General features: G+C 38.9%; 1 long non-coding RNA gene across 2 annotated transcripts in view; it reads left to right on the top strand.

Annotated features, from left to right (window-relative positions):
- Window positions 1-2,499: 2,499 nt before the first annotated feature.
- The window catches only part of LOC131518948 (uncharacterized), an 85,084-nt gene continuing 64,108 nt past the window's right edge, over window positions 2,500-23,475 (top strand). For both annotated transcript variants that reach the window (XR_009265372.1, XR_009265373.1), the window contains exon 1: window positions 2,500-2,636. This is a non-coding gene — a long non-coding RNA (uncharacterized LOC131518948). The remainder of the gene's footprint in view (window positions 2,637-23,475) is intronic.

Raw genomic sequence — 23,475 nt, 5'->3', positions numbered from 1 at the left:
TTCCAGACAGGTGGAGTTATGAAATCTACAATGTGCTTCTCTGGCTGTGGCCACTGCTCCTGGTGTGAATATCTCTAATCATTCATTCATTTCTCCTCTGGGAACTGGCAATCTCCATCATCATGTTACCAGGCAACCAAAACAGCACCTGCATCAGGAGGTGAGCAAACCAATCAGGACGGTCAGGGGAGGAGTTTTACCTGGTTGGCCTCGGTGATGGAAAGAGGGCTCTCTGGGTTCACTCAGGACTATGGCTGCTGGAATCAGCATCAGAGCTGAAGGGAACTCCGGAAATTTCAAACCTCCCATTTTAGGTAGCTAAGTGGGGGCCTGGTTGTGTAGGAGTCAAGTCTTCAATGTTGCACAGCAACTCCAAGGCAGAATCAGGACAAGTCAGATCTGATCCCTAACCAAGTATTCCATCCCTTATACTTTACTGTCCTCATTTAAAAATCATTAATGGGGCACCATCTATATATTAGGCTCTCTGTGTAGTGGTGTGGGGGATGCAGAAGGCATGTAGACCGTTCCTCAGTCATCTAACAGTTATGCTTATTATGCTTCCATATTTAGGGCAGTATAGCATAGTGATTAAGGGCACAGGTCCCACAGTCAGAGCATAAAAGTCAGCTCAGGCACTTACCATTTATGGGAGAATTCAGGTTACTTAACCTTTCTGTGTTTCAAGTTTTCTCAAATGAAATGGTGCTAAGGATGAGATAAAAGAAATAACTTGACTGTGTTGTTGTTAAGCCTGTCCAAAGGAAGTTTCCATCAGTATTGGTCATCCTTGGTAAAAACATGTGGGGCACTTGAGCTTGGACTCTGGAACCAGGCACCTTGCCAGAGTTCAAGCCTTGACCCTGCCTTGCACTCATTACATGATCATTGCCAAGTGATTTAAAATGTCTATGCTTTAGTTTGCTTATCTATAAATGAGTACAGTAATAGACCCTCATAGGCTCATTATGGAGCTAAAATAATTTAATATACATAAAATGTTTAGAACAGTTTCTGGCGCATAATAAGTGCTCTGTAAATTTTAGCTAATAGGATTCATCAACAAATATTTATTTGAGCTCTCAGGATGTACTAGGTACTGTCCTAGGAGCTGGGAGGTATAAAAATGAACAAAATAGACAAGTCTTTCTCAGCCATCATAGAACTATGTTTATTATTACACTTGTAATCATGTCCGTTTACTTCTCGACTCCCGCAGCTTAAAGGTGGGGCAAGTGTTTTATTCACAGTTGTATTATTACCTGTGTCTGGAAAAGGCCTGACAAGGGGTACATGTTCAGTAAATATTTGTTTCATGAGTGCCAGGCACTGCACTAGATATAGAACAGTCGTTCTCAGCTAGGGATGGTTTTGTTCTTCCAGGAAATATCGGACGATGTCTGGAGGCATCTCTGATTCCTGTGACTTGGGGGAAGAGGGTAAGGTGACAGCGAGGCTACTAGCATCTAATGGATAGAGGCAAAGGATGCCACTAAACATCCTACAGTGTCCAGGACAGCCTCTCACAACAAAGAATTACCCAGCTCCAATGTCCAGTGTGCCAAGGTTGAGAAATTCTGGTGTAGGAGAGAAACAAAACCTTATAAAGACTCCTTCCCTTCAGAAACTCATGGTCTAGCAGGACCATGATCACATAGCACACTGAGTGCTGTGTGGGAATCATGAGAGAGGACTCTGAGGACATACAGAAGAAGCCGCTGAACAGCAGAAACTTCTGGTGGAACTGATGTCTGAGCTGACTCTTCAAGGACATGTATTGTCTTCAGGCAAATTCTGTGTGCGCCTGAAGGATGTTCCAGGGCTTGAAGAATGTGTGTGTGTGTGTGTGTGTGTGTGTGTGTGTGTGTGTGTGTGTGTGTGTGTGTGTTGGGGGGCAGGAAACATGCATAAAGTCTTAGAAGTAAGAGGGAGTTTGGTTTTAGTAAAGTGCAAGAACCAGAGCAGGAAGCAGAGGCTTGTGCAGGAGGTCATGGGGATAATGCGAATGTTGGGCATGATGTGGCCAGCCAGAATTTCCCAAAGTCTGTTCTCTAAGCACCAGTTATTTAAGATGTGCCCAAAAAGGGCCACAGTCAACTAAATGATAATGTGCTGAATATTACTTCCCCCCCCCCTTTTTTTTTACTTATCCCCTCTTTTAGAGATTTAGAAGACTCATTAGTATCATAATCCTTTATTTAAAAAATTTGATTCAGGGACGCCAGGGTGGCTTAGTCAGTTGAGCGTCAGACTCTTGGTTTAGGCTCAGGTCATGATCTCATGGTTCGTGGGTTCAAGCCCTGCATTGGGCTCCGTGCTGTCAGTGTGGAGCCTGCTTGGGATTCCCTCTCTCTCTGCCCCTCCCCACTTATGCGTGCTCTCTCTCTCTCTCTCAAAATAAATAAATAAACTTAAAAAAAATAAACTTGATTCATTTAACTTAATTTATCCCAGAGTCTTCCACAGTTATTTGACCATGAAAACTTCCTTTCTAGACATCTGTCTACATGGAGTCTACAGACCTTCTTTGGGAAGAGGAATCGTAGGAGAACTATTGACTTTCTTCAAGCAGTATCATGGCTGGATTTGTGTTTTAGGATAATCTCCTTGGCTCCTGTGTGGGGTAGATTCAGAAGGTAAGAAATATCTATGTGTATTGTTCAAGCACTTGTCAAGTTGATGTGACTTATTGACCGCTGGGCTGTCTCCCCCACTGGACCTGGTATAGCGAGCATACTTATTAATCATTGTGGCCCAGTGCGTAGCTCAGCTTGGCAGATAGTAAGCACTTCCATGCATTTTTTTGAATAAACGGATGTTGTTTTTAGTTAGGCACTGTACTAGCCACGGAGGCTGAGCAAATCAGATGCATTTCCTGTTGTCATGCAGTTAGCAGACTAGTGAGCATGTAGTAGGCACTTTATACATGTTTATGGACTGAGCAGATGATTACCATAAATAAGACAGGAAGTGGCAAGGATCATAATGGGGTGAGGCCTGGGAATCTGTATTTTAAGCTAGTTCCTTGGCTACTTCTGATGTCCAGGGGCTGGTATTTGGGAAGCACTATGCTGTCAATCACAGATGATGTGTCTTTGATTGGCCAGCTGACATCAAGGCCCCAACCTTCCGACACTGGCTGTTCCTGACTCTTGCCACTTGGGTCCTCAAAGCCCCCGGTCTCATTGCCCCTGAGCCACCACCATGCCTTTCCTGATCCTGCTAGAATCCTCTGAATTGAGCTTGGAGTGCTATGGGTCCTTTATAGCCCAAATCCTAATGGGAACCATCTCTAAACACTGAGTGAGATGTTTGCTTCTTGTTTCCGCCTCTCAGTACTCTTTCTGAAACACTCATGACTCCCTCATGCATTCCTGAGTCTACATGATTGTCTCTCAAAAGCTGCTTGAAGACAGCTATGTGGCAAAACCTATTTATGTTTTGATGTATGTTGTGTACACATTATAGCTCTATTTTGTTTTTGGTGTGAAATTAAAAAGAAGGAGGAGGAGGATGGGAGGCAGCAGAAGGAGGAGGAGGAAGAAGAAGATTGCATGGTCTTTTAGGAGAGATTGTGAGACTTTTCTTCATTTTGTCCTGAAAAGAGTTTACTATGGAAATGAAAACAAAAAAAAAAAAGTCCCTGATTGACTAGTTTGTGACAGGTGGAATCATTGCTTTAATGGTCTGGTTAGAAAGGGAATAGTTGTGATTGCCTTAACTGGCAGTTCTGAAATTTTGGCATATTAATAAGTTTCACCAGAATTATGTGAAAATGAAAAATCATGCCCAGGCCTCATCTGAGATCTTCTTAATCAGGGTCTCCACAGGTAAGGTGCAGGAATGTGCATTTCTAAAGATAGTCCCTAGAGATTCTGATATGTAATCTGACTAGCAGGTGCTGGGCTAAGGTTTGCTGGGTGATGGACTGCTTCCTAGCCAGGCACAGCCTTCTCCTCTCAGGAGGTCAGCTCTGATTCTCTCTGCCCAGCTCTAAGTCCACCATCCCAGACCATAATTTGTAACCCCAGATCCTTTTTCATTCTTTTGGGCCCTGCTTGTGCCAGGGAAGGCTGTTCACCATCCTGGCTGTCACACACTGGTCTAGGAAACTCCAGGTCTGGCTTCTGTTCCAGCTGCACTCCCCATGAGTCCCCAGCACAGACATTTCTGAGCAATTTTTCTTGCAACTGTCTCAAGGGATATGCGTTTCCTATTCTTCGAGTTGTTAATTTCCCTGATGATGTAAGCATCATGTCAACTCTCATCCAATTTAAACAGGTCATCTATTGACTGGCTTTTCTTCCCCTTAGGAGTTAAAGGTGGTAGCGAAATGCCTCCTCCTTCTGCTCAAGGAAAGACTGAGGATTTGTTTTATTCCCTTTAAATGTTATTCCCAAAGTTTAAATAAAACTTGCTGATATTTTCTCACTTGCCTTCACCAACAATTTTTTTTTCAAAATTTTGAATGTATATTTATTTTTGAGAGGGAGAGAGACAGAGTGCAAGCAGGGGAGGGGCAGAGAGAGAGGGAGACATAGAATCTGAAGCAGGCTCCAGGCTCTGAGCTGTCAGCACAGAGCCTGACATGGGGCTCAAACCCATGAACCGTGAGATCATGACCTGAGCCGAAGTCGGACACTCAACTGACTGAGCCACTCTGGTGCCCCCACCAACAAGTCTTTCTTTAGAAGAGCAAAGTGGTTTGCCTTTAATGGAATAAAGGGGCTTGCGTGTCCCAACCCACGTCTTTAGTGAGTGGGAGTGAAGTTCTAGACTGAAGTTTGCCTGTAAATAACCCTGATTACTGGACCGTGGGTTAATCTCTAAATAAAGTCATGTTTTTGAAAGTCCAATCTAGCAATCAGAAGTAATTTTAAAGGAATTTTAAATGATACTTGGCCCTCTTGAGGACCAATAAAAGGAGTCCATTTTACAACCTAGAGCAACTCTCTAAGATCCCCTTCAATCCTCCTCTCCATTCTGTCTCACCCCCATGGGTGCTCCAGAATCCATCCTCATGAAATGCCTCAGACCCTAACACCCAGCCCCTATGGCTTTTATAGTTTTTTTCTCTTTTCCTTCCTTTTGGATCTCTAGATCCGTCTCTCCATTCACATTCTTTCAATTCTTCTGAACTTGTGTCATAAAACCCTAATAACAGGAATAGTAGGCCAAAACTCAACTAATTGCTGAAGAGTAAAAAAACAAAAAAAAACAAAAAAAAACAAAAGGGTTTGAATGGGGGTGATATAGAGCATATGGAGGCTGGGAACCTAGACATGCTGATAAATCTTGTGTCTTTCACATGTGTGTTTGGGGGTATCATCTGTACTACATACAGATCATAGTCCCATAGACAGCCACTGTAATGATATTCCTATGGTATTCCTATAATTGTCCCACAGAGCTTGAGGACGTTTGGACTTCCTGTCTCTCCTAACTAGAGGCTTCCTTACTGTGTCTCTCTCCCCTTCTCATCATAAACAAGCTCATTCAAGCTATTCCTATTATGTTTCTATGCTGTGAACTCATGTCAACAGGAAGGCATGGTGAGCTGGCTGAATCAACCAAGGTTGAGGTTAGCATTTGTAAATGTTAGGAGGAGAGGACAAAGCTTTGTTTCAAGCCTTCTTCCTCACTTTTCTTTAATGCCTGGGTCTCTTGCTCCTTCACTCCCACTGCCTCCCACCTTTCCTTTTCTTCCATAGAATTCACTCCTTCACACATCCTTGTGATGTAGAATAAAATATCTCTGATGAGATCTCCCCCCATACTGATGATCACAGTTATCAACTGCACAAAATGGCCTTAAGAAAAATATGTAAATGAAAAATAAGATATGGTTTCATAATAAGCAGATCTACAGAAGAGAAAAAAAAAATCCTGTCTTTAGTCTTCTGTCTGGGAAGTTAGTAAAGGGGGTACCTACTCGAAGGGCCTAGCTACTTTATGTCTGGTTGGCATGTTCTCTATCTTGTGACATTTATTGAGCCCCTATTATGTGTCAGATACTGTTCTCAATGCTTTATACCTATTAAAATTTTCAATGTCATAACATCCTCATAAGATGGTTGTTGATACTATCCACATTTTACTGATGTGTAAATCCAGGATCAGAGAGATTTAGATACTTGCCCAAAGTCGCTCAGCTTGTGACTGGTAGAGTCAGAATTTAAGCCAAACCACTGCTAGACCCTGAATTATTATCCATCTTTTAATCCAGGTAACTAGATTGATTCTTTTTGCTTTAATTTTTTTAAAAGATTTTATTTTTAAATAATCTCTATACCCAACATGAGGCTTGAACTCACAACCCCGAGATCAAGAGTTGTATGCTCTACCGGCATAGCTGGCTCAGCTAGCTATATTCCAGCACAATAATTATGTTTTTGTAGCCTGAGGAAGTAAAAGTTGGGAAAGAAGGGAGGAATAGTAGCTAATCTATGCTAGATACGAGATTTGAGGCTAATTCTGACTTCAGATCTCATGGCTTTTTAACATTTGGGCGGTTGAAGAAATTCATTGGCAGTGACAAGGAAAATCTTTATGCCAGTGTTTATGGAGATTTCCTTCATGCTTTTTCTATTAAAAAAAATGTATTTCAGCCCCCTTAGGGGAGTAAGTCACCTGTGCCCCATTTCCTCTGCTTCTGCCTGCCACTGTTTTATACCATGTGGTGGCAAATTATCTCATTATTCCTCACAGTGCCCCAGTGAGGAATCACAAGTCAGACAGTCCTCATTATACAAAAGAGGTGACCGAGACTCAGAGGACTTGAGTAACTTTCCATGATTACATAGCTAGTACTTGAATAATTGTTGGAAGCATCTTGGAGGAGGAAGATTTAGGGTGATCCTTATTTATATCAATAGAGACTCCTTGAAGACCTTTGCACTGACTATTATAATAAATGTAGTCTTCAGTGATTAAATCTATAATTCTGTATTCCTTCACAGAGGCACATTCTTTTCCCTTTCAGCCTCTCATAGCTGCTTTAATGGAATGGGATTAGTGAAGCACGCAAATGGAAAGTTTTCCTTTCATCAGCTCTGAGAACTATCTACCTAAAATGTATCTTCCAGACAAGATGATGTCATCCAGATTAGACATGTCCTTAGAGACTGATAACATGCTTACTGGGAGTGAGTCACCTTCCTCTGGGACGTCAGAATTAGGCAGCATCAAATCTAATAAACACTGATAGGCCGGAAAGAATTCTAATGTACTCAATGATGTCAAAGAAATGCAGTGTCTGAATCGGGGTCGGTAGTAACTTGGATCTGTTTCTCCTCTAATGAACCTTGAAACTTGTTTCCACCCATGCTTTCAAATTCACATATATTAGGAAGGATATAGGGGATAGGAGATAGTAAATAACAATATTAGGAAATGAATCTTCTAACTGACTAAATCAGGATCTTTTGGAGCTAAAACCAGAGTACCTGACTTCTTTCTTGATTCCTGTTTAAGGAATTGTCACTGCATGCCATACGCATGTCACTGAATATATACACAATTTTTCTACTTGGTGATACCAATACACTTGAGATGAATTATAACTAGATTAGTTCTAGGAACTTAGTTCTTGGCTTCAGATGTGTGGCCTCGTGGATGCAAATTTCCCTCTCTGTTCCAGGGACTTGTATTTGGTAATTTCTAGGATTCTTCCTAAGATCTTTCTGGATATTTAATTTGTGTGTGTGTGTGTGTGTGTGTGTGTGTGTGTGTGTGTGTTCTGAAATATCAAATCTTTATGAATTCTGAGAGGAAGGATGTTCCTAATTCTAATAGGTTTTGTCTGCTGTCCCTGGTGCTGAATTGTTCAAGATATTAGGGTTCCAAATGTATATTTTCAGCTGGTAGGGGAAAGGTAAAAGAGATAAAACCAAATGTTTAGACTTCATAAAGACTTATAGACCTGGAAATAGTATTATCCATATGAACAAAATGAACATGTACAAACCTAAAAGAAACAAATATATATTAAGTATATTAAATATTTGTGAGGGAAAGACTCTGTGTCTCTATTTTTTAGTAATATATCTCAGAATGGGTTGGTACTTAGCCCAGGGTAGATTCTCAGTGAATATATTTTGAGTGAATAGTGAATAAATTCAGGCATAGTGCTCAAAAGAAGTGAAGATAGAGTTAATGCTCAAAAATGGGAGCTCTACTCCCAAATATATAAAACAATTAATCACAAACTTAGGCAACCTTATTGATAAGAATGTGGTAATTTTAGGGGACATTAATACCCCACTGACAGCAATGGATTGATCGTCTAGACACAGGATCAATAAAGAAACAAGGGCCCTGAATGACACATTGGATCAGATGGACTTGACAGATATATTTAGAACTCTGCATCCCAAAGCAACAGAATATACTTTCTTCTCAAGTGCACATGGAACATTCTCCAAGATAGATCACATACTGGGTCACAAAACAGCACTTCATAAGTATCAAAGAATTGAGATCGTACCATGCACACTTTCAGACCACAATGCTATGAAACTTGAAATCAACCACAGGAAAAAGTCTGGAAAACCTCCAAAAGCATGGAGGTTAAAGAACACCTTACCAAAGAATGAATGGGTCAACCAGGCAATTAGAGAAGAAATTTAAAAATATATGGAAACAGGGGCGCCTGGGTGGCTCAGTCGGTTGAGCGTCCGACTTCAGCTCAGGTCATGATCTCGCGGTCCGTGAGTTCGAACCCCACGTTGGGCTCTGTGCTGACAGCTCAGAGCCTGGAGCCTGTTTGGGATTCTGTGTCTCCCTCTCTCTGACCCTCCCCCATTCATGCTCTGTCTCTCTCTGTAAAAAAAATAAATAAAAGTTAAAAAAATTAAAAAAAAAATATATGGAACAAATGACAATGAAAATACAACAATCTAAATGCTTTGGGATGCAGCAAAGGCAGTCATGAGAGGAAAATACATTGCAATCCAGGCCTATCTCAAGAAACAAGAAAAATCCCAAATACATAATCTGATAGCACTCCTAAAGGAAATAGAAGCAGAACAGCAAAGATACCATAAACCCAGCAGAAGAAGAGAAATAATAAAGATCAGAGCAGAAATAAACAATATAGAATCTAAAAAACACTGTAGAGCAGATCAAATCAATGAAACCAAGAGTTGGTTTTTTGAAAAAATAGACAAGATTGATAAACCTCTAGCCAGGCTTCTCCAAAAAAAAAAAAAAAAGGATCCAAATAGATAAAATCATGAATTAAAATGGAATTATTACAACCAATCCCTCAGAAATACAAGCAATTATCAGGGAATACTATGAAACATTATATGCCAACAAACTGGACAACCTGGAAGAAATGGATAAATTGCTAAGCACCCACACACTTCCAAAACTCAAACAGGAAGAAATAGAAAATTTGAACAGACCCATAACCAGAGAAGAAATTGAATCAGTTATCAAAAATCTCCCAACAAGTAAGAGTCCAGGACCAGATGGCTTCCCTGGGGAATTCTACCAGACATTTAAAGCAGAGATAATACCTATCCTTCTCAAGCTGTTCCAAAAAATAGAAAGGGAAGGAAAACTTCCAGACTCATTCTATGAAGCCAGCATTACTTTGATTCCCAAACCAGACAGAGACCCAGCAAAAAAAGAGAACTACAGGCCAATATCCCTGATGAATATGGATGCAAAAATTCTCAACAATATACTCGCAAATGGAATTCAACAGCATATAAAAAGAATTATTCACCATGATCAAGTGGGGTTCATTCCTGGGCTGTAGGGCTGGTTCAATGTTTGCAAATCAACCAGTGTGATACATCACATTAATAAAAGAGAAGATAAGACCCATATGATCCTGTCAATCAATGCAGAAAAAACATTTGACAAAATTCAGCATCCTTTCTTAATAAAAACCCTCGAGAAAGTCGGGATAGAAGGAACATACTTAAACATCATAAAAGCCATTTATGAAAAGCCCACAGCTAATATCATCCTCAATGGGGAAAAACTGAGAGCTTTCCCCCTGAGATCAGGAACACGACAGGGATGTCCACTCTCACCGCTGTTGTTTAACGTAGTGTTGGAAGTTCTAGCATCACAGACAACAAAAGGAAATCAAAGGCATCAAAATTGGCTATGATGAAGTCAAGCTTTCACTTTTTGCAGATGACATGATACTATACATGGAAAACCCAAGAGACTCCACCAAAAGTCTGCTGGAACTGATACATGAATTCAGCAAAGTCACAGGATACAAAATCAATGTACAGAAATCAGTTGCATTCTTACACACTAATAACGAAGCAACAGAAAGACAAATAAAGAAACTGATCCCATTCACAATTGCACCAAGAATCATAAAACACCTAGGAATACACCTAACCAAAGATGTAAAAGATCTGTATGCTGAAAACTATAGAAAGCTTATGAAGGAAATTGAAGAAGATGCAAAGAAATGGAAAAACATTCCATGCTCATGGATTAGAAGAATAAATATTGTTAAAATGTCGATCCTACCCAAAGCAATCTACACATTCAATGCAATCCCAATCAAAATTGCACCAGCATTCTTCTCGAAACTAGAACAAGCAATTCTAAAATTTGTATGGAACCACACAAGACCCCAAAGAGCCAAAGTAATATTGAAGAAGACCAAAGCTGGAGGCATCACAATCCCAGACTTTCGCCTCTACTACAAAGCTGTAATCATCAAGACAGCATGGTATTGGCACAAAAACAGACACATAGACCAATGGAATAGAATAGAGACTCCAGAATTGGACCCACAAAAGTATGGCCAACTAATCTTTGACAAAGCAGGAAAGAATATTCAATGGAAAAAAGGTAGTCTCTACAGATGGTGCTGGGAGAGCTGGACAGCAACATGCAGAAGAATGAAACTAGACCACTTTCTTACACCATTCACAAAAGTAAACTCAAAATGGATAAAGGACCTGAATGTGAGACAGGAAACCAACAAAGCCCTAGAGGAGAAAGCAGGAAAAAACCTCTCTGTCCTCAGCTACAGCAATTCCTTAATTGAGACATCTCCAAAGACAAGGGAAGTAAAAGCAAAAATGAACTATTGGGACCTCATGAAGATAAAAAGCTTCTGCACTGCAAAGGAAACAATCACAAAACTAAAAGGCAGCCGACAGAATGGGAAAAGATATTTGCAAATGACATATCGGACAAAGGGCTAGTATCCAAAATCTATAAAGAACTCACCAAACTCCACACCCGAAAAAGAAATAATCCAGTGAAGAAATGGGCAGAAGACATGAATAGACACTTCTCTAAAGAAGACATCCAGATGGCCAACAGGCACATGAAAAGATGCTCAACGTCACTCCTCATCAGGGAAATACAAATCAAAACCACACTGAGATATCACCTCATGCTGGTCAGGGTGGCCAAAATGAACAAATCAGGAGACTATAGATGCTGGAGAGGATGTGGAGAAACGGGAACCCTCTTGCACTGTTGGTGGGAATGCAAACTGGTGCAGCCGCTCTGGAAATCAGTGTGGAGGTTCCTCAAAAAATTGAAACTAGATCTACCCTATGACCCAACAATAGCACTGCTAGGAATTTACCCAAGGGATACAGGAGTGCTGATGCATAGGGGCCCTTGTACCCCAATGTTTATAGCAGCACTTTCAACAATAGCCAAATGATGGAAAGAGCCTAAGTGTCCATCAACTGATGAATGGATAAAGAAGTTGTGGTTTATATACACAATGGAATACTACTTGGCAATGAGAAAGAATGAAATATGGCCTTTGGTAGCAACGTGGATGGAACTGGAGAGTGTTATGCTAAGTGAAATAAGTCATACAGAGAAAGACAGATAGCATATGTTTTCACTCTTACGTGCATCCTGAGAAACTTAACAGAAGACTATGGGGGAGGGGAAGAGGGAAAAAAGTTACAGAGAGGGAAGAAGGCAAACCATAAGAGACTCATGGGAACTGAGAACAGACTGAGGGTTGATGGGGGGTGGAAGGGAGGGGAAAGTGGGTGATGGGCATTGAGGAGGGCACCTGTTGGGATGAGGACTGGGTGTTGTATGGAAACCAATTTGACAATAAATTTCATATTAAAAAGTAAAAATAAAAAAATAAAAATCCTTGATAGAAGTGAGGAAAGTAATGGGAGCTCTAAATTCAGACTCTCAGAGTTCACATCCTGGTATGCTACTCACTAGCTGTGTGACCCTGGACAAGTTGCTTCATCACTACCTGGTAATACTATCTCAAAGGCTATTAGGAGGACAAAAGAGTTAATATACAGGGGTGCCTGGGTTGCTCAGCCGGTTGAGCATCCAACTCTTGATTTCGGCTAAGGTCATGATCCCAGAGTAGTGGGATCAAGCCCTGTGTCAGGCTCCATGTTTAGCATGGAGCCTGCTTAAAATTTTCTCTCTCTCCCTCTGCCCCTCTTCTCTGCTTGCATGCTTTCTCTCTCTTTCTCAAATTAAAAAAAAAAAAAAAGAGTTAATACACAAAAGCTGTTCAAAACTGAACCTGTAACATTGAAAGTGCTCTGCATTATTATTTTTTTAATTTTTTAATGTTTATTTATGTTTGAGAGAGAGAGAGACAGAGACAGAGAGACAGAGTACAAGCAGGGGAGGGGCAGAGAGAGGGAGATACAGAATCTGAAACAGACTCCAGGCTCTGAGCTGTCAGCACAGAGCCCAACGTGGGGCTCGAACTCAGGAACCATGAGATCATGACCTGAGCCGAAGTCGGATGCTTAACCGACTGAGCCACCCAGGCTCTCCTTTATTTTTTGTAAATTTTTTAAAAATGTTTGTTTATTTGAAAGTGCTGTGCGTTATTATTGTTATTATACTTCTTTTCATTCCTTTTGTCGAGGATATTTATGAATAATATATTCTAGACACATAATAATTAAAATTTATTGTGAGATTATTATGCAAGAAACATTTTAATTGACTAATTCCTTATGACAGTACCATGATCTAAGTGCTATTATTATCTCCATTATAAAGTGAGGAACCTAAGTAACTTTCCCATGGCCCCATAGCAATTTTAAAACTAAGATTTGAACCTAGGCTATCTAGGCCCAAAATCTGAACCCTTGAACACAACACTTTACTGCTTCTCAATATTTTTGATATCCCAAGTTGGTCATATGGAGGGCAGTCTGTGTCTGGAAGCAGCATTTTCTGTAGATGAGAAGGTAATGGCTCAAAGAGAGTTCGCAGGCTCAAAGATTTTTTTAAGCTAAAAATCTTCCTTCAGTATTGAGCCATACTACTAACCTCACAGAAAACATGATGAATTTCCAACATTTCTGTCTTTTTTCCTTGAGGAGATAGGAAGGGAAGGGGTATTTTTTCCATTCCTTTTCCAATGAACACAATTAGCATGTTGATCCTAAACATATGCTGTGTATATCTTATCAGCTAATCTTGACACAGAGATTAGCACATGTTATGCTTTTTGGCTGACTGTCTTCACCTCTAGTCCAGTTATTAAAATAATTTCAATGACCCATTTTTAGTTTATTGGGTCAATATTGTAAACTTGAATACTGAATATTCTTCACCTGAAATTCTGCTTGCATGCTGAGTATAATAAATTGTAGTTCACGTCCAATGAGGATGGATGTGCTTTTACACCATTGTTTTGTTTCCATTTCTTTTCAAAACGAGGTTCTTTTTCAGAGATATCTGAATTGCATGTACTATTTTCAATTTGCAGTAGGAGACTGGCATATAAAAGAAATAATGAAAGCTACATTATTATGGTCCCAGAAGATAACTGGTAATGGTGTAATCAATTTTCTCAGGGTTATTTCTTTTTTCCCCATTTTTGACTGCTCAACCTCCATCCATCTGAATGGAAAATGTTAAGCATGTGCTGATTGCTGTTGGGCATGTACTAAATTACTAGAGTATAGCGGCTTTACAGATAGATTGGTTTATACCCCTTAGTCTGCCAAGTTGTCATCATTTAGCCTTGTTCATCTGAGCTATTTTCTTTTCAGTCAGTGATAGGCATGGCTATAATGCACCTTCACTGTGACATGTACCAGGATGCTCAGGCAGAAGGAGCTAACATTTATTAAGCATACACTCATTAACTTATTACGTTCCAGGACCCAGGTTAAGTTCTTTGCTACATCATTTCATTTAATCCATGCAGTGACCCATTAAGGTTCATACTGTTATTGTTCCCATTGTATAGACACACAAACTGAGGCACACACACAAAAAAACCCCACAAACATTCCCATGGTCATACCTGTGAGTTATGAAAATTGATGGCTGGTATTTGAGGCTAAGTGGCCTGACTCCAGAGTCTATACTCTCCATTGGTATGTTCTACCGTCTTCTATGTGCTCATGGTTTTCAAATCCTTGCACATCAACTCATTAACAATAAATTAGCTTTTATTTTGTGCCAGGGACTGTGCCAGATACTAAAGATGCTAAGATTATTAAGATGTAGTCTCTAAGGCACTCATGGCTTAATGTGAAATTTATTGTAATCAAGGCATAGAGTTCACAGAAGAGAAAGTAAAGAAAGAAAACCTCCCTCAAATGGGAGGATGGGATTAGAACTCAGAGCCAGCTCCACAGTGAGATGGTCCCGGATGTAAGTTTTAAAAATTCACAGGAAACAGCACATGCAAAGGCATGGAAGTATGAGACAGGTGAGAGTAACTCATAGTGATTGGAAGCACGGACCCTGGAGCTCAACTGCTTGGATTTGAATCCTGGCTCTACCTCGTGACTGGTGGCAAACTCCTTAGCTTCTCTGTGCCTCAGTTTCTCATCTATACAAGAAGGATGACGAAACTCGTAACTCCCTGATAGTGCAGTGGGATTAAATGGGTTAAGGTCCACAAATCACTCAGAGAAGGGCCTGGCATATTTATTTAAAAAGCACACCATAGTAGTTAGTTATCACTCTTATTACCCACAAACTTTATTATTTTTGGTGCCTGTTTCTCCTTGTTATATGAAAGATCATACCAACTAGACTGGACCACACACTGTCATCTCCTTTCAAGCCTGTCCCAGCTATCCAGAGGCATCAACTGTTACCAAACCAAGTTTCCTCACAAAACAAATTGGCAAGAAGTGGCCTTACTCTCCTTTCAAACCTTGAACTGTCTGTTCTGCTGAGGATATCCCAGGCAATTAGTGCTTCTTGGAAATTTCCATTCAAGGCACAGTTTCACTCTGGGCCACAAGGAAAGAAGGAGAGGAAAGGATGGATGCTCTGCTGGAGGAAAAATCCATCGAAACGAGTCACTGCCCTTCTCCCCAAACTGAAATCATTGGCCAGAGTGACCCACTCTGGCCAATGCTCAGGAACTTGTCTTCAGGAGAAGCCATCCTCCTAGTACTAGGTTTCTTAGGACCAGAGGCAGCTGGCAAGTAGGGATAAGACTTCTGCTTATCTCTTCTCCTTCTCAATGAGTTTGAGCCCCGCGTCGGGCTCTGTGCTGACAGCTCAGAGCCTGGAACCTGTTTCGGATTCTGTGTCTCTCTCTTTCTCTGACTCTCCCCTGTTCATGCTCTCTCTCTCTCTCTGTCTCAAAAATAAATAAAATGTTAAAAAAAATTTTTTTTAAATTACCTAGTTTTTAAATGGTAAAGCTGGGATTTCAACTCTAGTGGTCAGCTCCAGAGACTGCTCTTAATAACTGTGCATAGACCTTTTCCAAGGCACTGAATCTGTCTAAATTTGTTTCTTCATCTGCAAAAATGGGGAGAAAAATGCTTTCTTCCGTATCTCACAAGGGTACACTCAGAAGTCATCCATCCAGGCATCTATCCAAGCATCCATCCATCCATTCTTGCAGTAATTGACATGCCTATTGTCATGCCAATTGACATGCCAATTATTGCTCTAATTGATGTGAATCAGTAGTGAATAAGACTAAGTTCCTATGCTTGTGGAGGGTACATTCCTCTATACCGTATGAAACATTGGGTAAAAATAAAATAAGGGAATGGATCAATGAACAAGGCAAGGATAAATGCTCTGAGGTAAATAAAACACAATGATATTGCTATGGTCTGGATTTTGTCCCCCTAAAACTCATATATTGAAGCCTTAACCCACAATGTGATAATCTTTGCAGATGGGGCCTTTGGGAAATAATTAGGTTTGATGAGGTCATGAGGATGAATCCTTCATGATGGAATTAGTAGCTTTATAACAAGAGGAGAAGAAAGATCACTCTTTCTTCATCATGTGAGGACACAGTGAGAAGTCAGCCATCAGCAAACCATGGGTTCTCACCAGAAACTGAATCAGCCAGCACCTTGATCTTGGACTTACCCAGCTCCAGAACTGTGAGAAATAAATGGCTGTTGTTTAAGCCACCCAGTCTATGCAGCAGTCTATATCCTGCATAGACTGATTATATATATGATAGAAAGGCACAGGGTGGGAGAGGTGCTCTTTAGAGTGGGAGATCAGGGAAGGACCATCTCAAGAAGTAATATTTGAGCTGAGTTTATCATGTGCACATCTAGGGAGCAGAGAGAATAATAAGCAAAAGGCTCTGAGGCAGGAATGAGTATGGCATGTGTAAAGAACAGAGAGCGGGTTAGAGTAGTTTGAGTATAATGAATGAAGAGGAAAATGGCAGGTAATGAAGGTGCAGAGGGAGGCAGGAATGAGACCATAAAAGAAATATATGGACCAGTGAGTTTTAAACCTTGTTTTTGGGTTAAAAACCCCTTTGGTAATCTGCTGAAAACCACAGACGTGCTCACCAGAAAAGACAACACTCAGAACATTTTACATATAGTATCAGGAGTTTCACAGTCCCCAACTCTCCTGTCCGTCTAGACCACAGTTTGGAAACTTGTAGAAGATGTAAAGATGTTTTGAATAGCACATAGGGAAAGAGAAGGGAGAAAGAAACTGACATTGTTTGCAAGCTTTCTCTGTGCCAGAAGCTTTGCCAGTTGTGATAAATTATTTATCATATTTTTCAAAATCTTATTTGATAAATGATGAAGCCAGGTATCAGGTAGGCTAAGCAATAGGCTTTAGGCTAGCCAGGTAGTAAAGGACAGACAAAGAATTTGAATTGAGGTTGGCTTCACAACAGAGATACTATTATTAGATGTAGGGTCCAGTTTCATTCTGCCAAGGGTATTTTTATTATTAGGTGAAGGGTCTGTATTTTCAACGAGCGGAGGCAGTATCCATTTCCTTTTCAGCTCGCTCTAGTTGAATAGCAGAGCAGCTCAGGTTCTGTTTCTATTTCTTTACAGCCACACTGATTATAACGTCAGTCTTTATTACTCCCAGCAGAGCAGTGAAATATAATCCCTACACCACTACCAATTAAGGCAGCACCAACTCTATCCACATATGTTCTCTCTGTGTGAATGCCAGAAGACCTGCTCCAAGAGTTTTCCAGTGGTTTAGTATTCTGCTCAAAAAGCTCATTTGTCAAGCATCATCTTTCTTAATTAGGAACCTAATGTATTACAGCCAATCCTTTAAACAAGAGGAGGATGGTGACCTGAAAAGGAAGCATGACCATTCATTTCAAGATAATCAGCTTTGAAGCTGCTTGACAATAGATATTGATTTCTAGTGCCTGAAAAACCTCCTGAGAGAGGTTTCTGGTCTCAGCAGCCTGAGCAATCTGTTTGTCTCCTTATTCACTTACCATATGAGGCCAGGAAATGACCTATAATGTGATGAGCAAAGAAACTACCTTCTCTGAAAAACCACATGCATGAGAATGAGTGGAAGGATCCTCCTAGACTAACGTGAAGGAGGATAAGCAAACCATTCATTCCATTTTCTTACCTCTTACAGCCTTCTATTAAAGCTAATATTAGCTATCCTTTAAAGAACACACTCTATGTTATTTCCAATGTCAAAACGCTATTGGTTTTATCACCCAGTTTTCAGGATGAAGAAACTGAGCGCAGAGATGTGAGTTTCTTTTCACAGTGTCACACAGCAAGTAAAAGCCTGAGCTGAGAGTTGAAATCTGTCAGAGTCTAAAGTTTTTTTTCTTCCACAACACTAGGCTGCCTCATTTTTCTAGATATGCATTTTCCTCCTTTGACTTTCTACTTGCTGAAATTAATTTTTTGAGCCAGTAAAGTCATCATCGTTCAGAAATAATGACACCATATTGGTGGAATTTGGCTTCTTTAGTGTCTTACACAAGTATCTACATACAGCAATAGAGCTAGGTTGCAATACTACATGTTGCCAGTAGGTGCCACTATCTTATCTAATGCACTACATATTCAAAAATATTTAATGAATACCTAGTATATGAAAGGCTCTGTTATAGGTGCTAGGGATATAGTCATGAACAAGACAGAGTCTCTGCTTCATGACATTTCCATTCCATTGGGGAAATCTGAGCTACAAGCAAATATATAATATATCAGACAGTGATCAGTGGAATAAGTAAATGCTGAAATTTGAGGCTTCAGGCTCTGAAATACATCAGCTGTTTGAGTTTGAAATATGTTATATTCTAGTGACATGAAACCAGCTGCCCTGTAAGAGTTTATCTCTCAGGAAATGTCCCTGCAACTAACTCTGTTCGGCAAACCAGTAAAAATGATCAGCGTTCCCATGTCCCCATTGAAACAGATTAGGAAAGAAAAACCTCCTGGGACTAGAGTCTACATAGTTTACTGGCTGAGTGTACCAACACCTACAAAATAAGTCCCAATCCAAGCATGCTCTATTAGGCCCGTTATGATCCAGCTGACCTCTCTAGCCCGATCTCTGGCCACACCCTTTTCACATTTTATACCCTTATAAGCCATATTGCTTTTCATTCCCCACATGAGTATACTGTTTTACCCCTTCAGGCTTTTGCTAATAATAACTACTACATTGGGAAACAATTTTAATTTTTTCTCACTTATATAATCCCTAATCCTCTGGTTAGGGACCAGCTAGACCTGGTGTGGTCATATCCAGCTATCACCACCTCTGAGAAGTCTTCCTTGTTTTCCTCAGTCTAAGTTAGATTTCTGTTAGATTCCTAAGTAATCCCTGTTACTTCTTCCACATCTTTTGGATCCTATCACTTGACTTCCATACTGTTTTACCATGAGATATCTTTGTGATTCATTTTCTTTTTGAGGCAAGGAACTAGATCGTATTCACCTCTATATCCTCTTTGCCTAATTCAGCACTGTCCAATAGAAATATAATGCAAGCCATATATGTAATTTAAAATTTACTAGTAGCCGCATTAAAAAGTAAAAAGAAACAGATGAGATTCATTTTCATAATGTGTTTTACTTTACCCAATATATTCAAAACATTACCATTTCAACACATAATTGATGTAGAAAATAATCAACGAGATGTTTCAGAATCTTTTTATCACATTAAGTCTTCAAAATCTGGCGAGTATTTTGTGCTTACAGCCATGTCAACGCAGAAACTAAATTTCCATCAGAAATACTTGGTCTATGTTTAGATTTTACAAAATTTATTCTCAAAGTATAACCACATGCTCAAACTGTTCCAAACATACTTAAAAGTTTTCTAAAAACTGAAATAAATACAAAAATATCATCTTCCTTTAATATTCAAGTCCACATTGACAAAACTGGCTTATCACTTTTAGAACAATTAGACTTTCAAGCTGAAGCATATCCATTTCAAAACTATGTCCACAATAGACTCACCAACTCTTCTGTCAATTCAATGTTAGCAGTGGGTTCAAAGGGTATTGCATAAATTGAAAAGCAGTTCTAAATTTACCAGTAACAGAAAAATTCTTCAAATTTTTCTTGCCATTTTTATAGCCAATGTACATAATTTTGTTAATTGCAATGACAATCTTCTGCATATTGACTCCCATTAGAAAAATACATAAAATTATTATTGATCTGTGTATTGGAATTTTTAATTCCAGCAAATTCTCATACTAGTCATGCTGGGTCAGAAATAAGCTTTTCCTTTTCACTAAACTTCAAATTTAGCCTGTTCTTTTGTAGTGTCATATTGGCTAGGAAAGTTAAGTCAGACTGACATTTTTGTCTTTGACTTACTGAATTTTGTTTCAAAAAAATCTTGAATTAGAGTTAACAATAGAGTCGATTTTTACAAAACAACTCAACTGATAAGTATTGGCAAACCCCCCCACCAGATAATTGACTTCATTGTCTTCTGTTTTGTTCAACAGATGTATAAACTGGCAATGATTCACAACATTTACATACATGCACTAAAGAATTTTAACAACTGTAAACAATAACACTTTTCATAGAGTATGCTTTAGAAGCTTAATTTTTTTAATGTATGTTTTTAATGTATATTATACAGTGAAAAATGTATATCATTTTTTGTATGTTTTTTATGTATGTTTTTAATGTATATCATACAGTGAAAAAAAATAAAGTATCAGGACACCTGGATGGCTCAGTCTGTTGAGCGTCTGACTCTTGGTTTTGGCTCAGGTCACAATCCCAGGATCATGGGATGGAGCCTGCTTAAGGTTCTCTCTCTCTCCCTCCCTGTCCCTCTACCCCACTCATGCTCTCTCTCTAAAAACTTAAAAGTTAAAAAAAATAAAGTGTTTTAAATTAAAAAACACTTTAAAGCTAGAGCATCATCCATCATAATAGGAACTTTTATTACATCTAAGTAAAATTCTTCTTTGACAGATACAAAAGATTTAAAATGATCTATGCCATAAGTTCCGTATTTTCAGTTCTGTATTAACAACATTTATTGTAAATCTGAGACAACATGTACCCAAAGTATTAATTAGGCGGTATCTCACATTTACCAACTCATTGAAAGATGAAAACAATACTTTAAATTTTACAAATTTTGGATTAAATGATTTTGATACCGTTAGAATGATCTTACAGTTCTTAGGCAATTGTTTGCTGGCTTAATTGAAGATCTTCCATTTTTTGTGAAGTATCATTTTTAGTATTTTCCTCATAATTTTCTAAAAAAATTTTCATAAGTATAATAATAGTTCATTTTACTACCTATCAAAAAACAGTTCTGTGTATGTATGTGTAAGAATTTGTCTTATGGCCAGAATTACAAGCTCAGATTCTGTTAAAAATCTTTAAAAATTTTTGATTAATGCTTAATTCTGATATTAGGTGACTAATTTAGTCAGTTATGTTTTGACTGTTGAGAAGAAACATCAAATTCATCATATTGCTGTAAATTTTCCTAATATTGTCTATTATTTTTATTAATTAAATAGAGATCTTTTTTTATTCTACTGCAATAAACTGCAATTGCCATTCATTGTAAACTTTTCTTCCAATCTTTTCTTTTCTTTTCTATTCTGATCATAGTGTTAGCTTTTGCATTTCCACTTAATTCTGCATCAGTAGTCTGCTTTTGTTTTAAAAAATTTAAATTTGTCCATACCTGTTTTTTTATATTGAAAAATCTAATTGTATTACAATTAAAATAATAGCAAGATTTCAATTTAATTATCAAAGAAATTTACAGTGGCTGGAGCTGTCAGCATAAAATATTCTAAGAAACACATTACCATATTGCATGTATAGAAAAAGAATCATTCAAGCTGAATCAACCCATCAACTTTAACTAGACCAGTGATATGTTTATATATATTAGTGGAAACAATCCATGTACCCAATAAATACATTACTATACAACAGTACTGTCTTATGCAATACAAAAGCTAAAGTGAAGTGTTCTTTTACTGAAACAAAGCTGTGTTTAATAGAAAGTATTTTACATTATTTCCATTTTAAAATTAAAATTTTAAGTAATACAAATTAAACAATATTAAAAATTCAGTACCTCAGTACTGACATTAGTCCCGTATCAACTGCTCAAAAATCACATGTGGCCAAGAGCTACTGCCCTGGACAGCACAGACCTAACACATTGTATCCAGTCAACAACTATCTTTTGAATTAATGGACCCAGGTATATAACTTTCCCCAACTTTACATTTGAACCTTGGCAGTTAAGACCTACACAGAGTCGCATCATACTCAACTCCTCTCTAATCTAAGATCAATGGCACGGAGACACTGTTTAAGTTTTAACGGACCAGTGGAGATTCTAGAGGTTGGAGTAGTATAGACAACCATGTGTAGTTGAAGGCAGCATGGTGCAATGGAGAAAATCATCAGACTTAAGGCCAAATGACTGGGATTGTAGTTTCCACTCCCTAGCTCTTTAGTTGGGTGTGTTAGATTTCTTCCTTCCTGCCCTGCCCAATGCGGGGCTTGAACTCGTGACCCTGAGATCAAGAATTGGTTGCTTAACTGACTGAGCCACCCAGGCACCCCTAGATTACTCCTCTTTAAAAGAGACTGCTTTCAATACTTCACATATTTGCTGTGAGGATCAAATAAAAATATTTCTATTTATAAATGTTAAAACACTGTCCAAATGTTAGTGTTTTTGTCTTGTCTGTGCCAGTGGGAAATCTGTCTCAGGCTGAATGCCACACCAATCAGAAAATATCTGTGTCAATAGAAAGCTCTGTTAAGCAGCTAGGGAAACCCATTCTGCTGGCAGAATATGTGTAGGCACAGTGGATACCACAGAGGTGTCTTACTATTAGCCAAGCACAGGGACACATACAATTCAGAGACTAATGCTTAAATTGTTAATTTTTTTTTTTTTCCAAGCAGTGGAAAATAGTTAAGAGTCCAGGCCCCTGCTAGCTCCTAGCAGACTACCCGGCTGCTAGGGGATTTAAAGATTTAGGATTTAGGATTTGGCAGCTGTATGACTTTGGGCACATAAATTAACTTGCCATGCCTCAGTTTTGTCATCTATAAAATGGGGGTTACATTAGGGCCTATCTCCTAGAGTTGATTACAGCATGAGATAACCCATATAAATTGTTTTAAAGAATGACTGACGTATATTAAGTTCTCAGTAAATAGTTAATGATAATTATCATGCATGCCAAGTGTACTGTGGATGAACACGTAGGAATTTTCTTCTTACTCTTTTTTATTGAAGTAATATTAGTTTCAGGTGTACAACATATTGATTCAACAATTCCATATAATACTCAGTGCTCCCAGGGTAATTGTAGTCACCATGTGCAACTGTAGAACATTATTACAATATTAATGACGTATACCCTATGCTGTACTTTTCGTGTCCATGACTTCTTTATTTGATAGCTGGAAGTTTGTACCTTTTAATCTCCTTTATCTATTTCACCCATCTCCCCCGTCACCTTCCCTCTGGTGACCACTAGTTTTTTCTCTGTGTTCAAGAGTCCATTTTTTGGTTGGTTTGTTTATTCATTTGTTTTGTTTTTTAGGTTCCATATATAAGTGAAAACATAGGGTGTTTGTCTTTCTCTAGCTTATTTCACTTCGCCTAATTAATGCCCTCTAGATCTATCCATGTTGTTGCCAATGACAATATCTCATTGTTTTTTATGGCTGAGTAATAATCCACTGTGCACATACCACATCTTCTTTATTCATTCATCTATTGATGGACTCTTGGGCTGCTTCC

This window comes from Neofelis nebulosa, chromosome 8 (genome assembly GCF_028018385.1).
Source record: "Neofelis nebulosa isolate mNeoNeb1 chromosome 8, mNeoNeb1.pri, whole genome shotgun sequence".
Taxonomy (NCBI): domain Eukaryota; kingdom Metazoa; phylum Chordata; class Mammalia; order Carnivora; family Felidae; genus Neofelis; species Neofelis nebulosa.
Note: the sequence above shows the minus strand (reverse complement) of the source record. Positions and strands in the feature narration are given on the sequence as shown.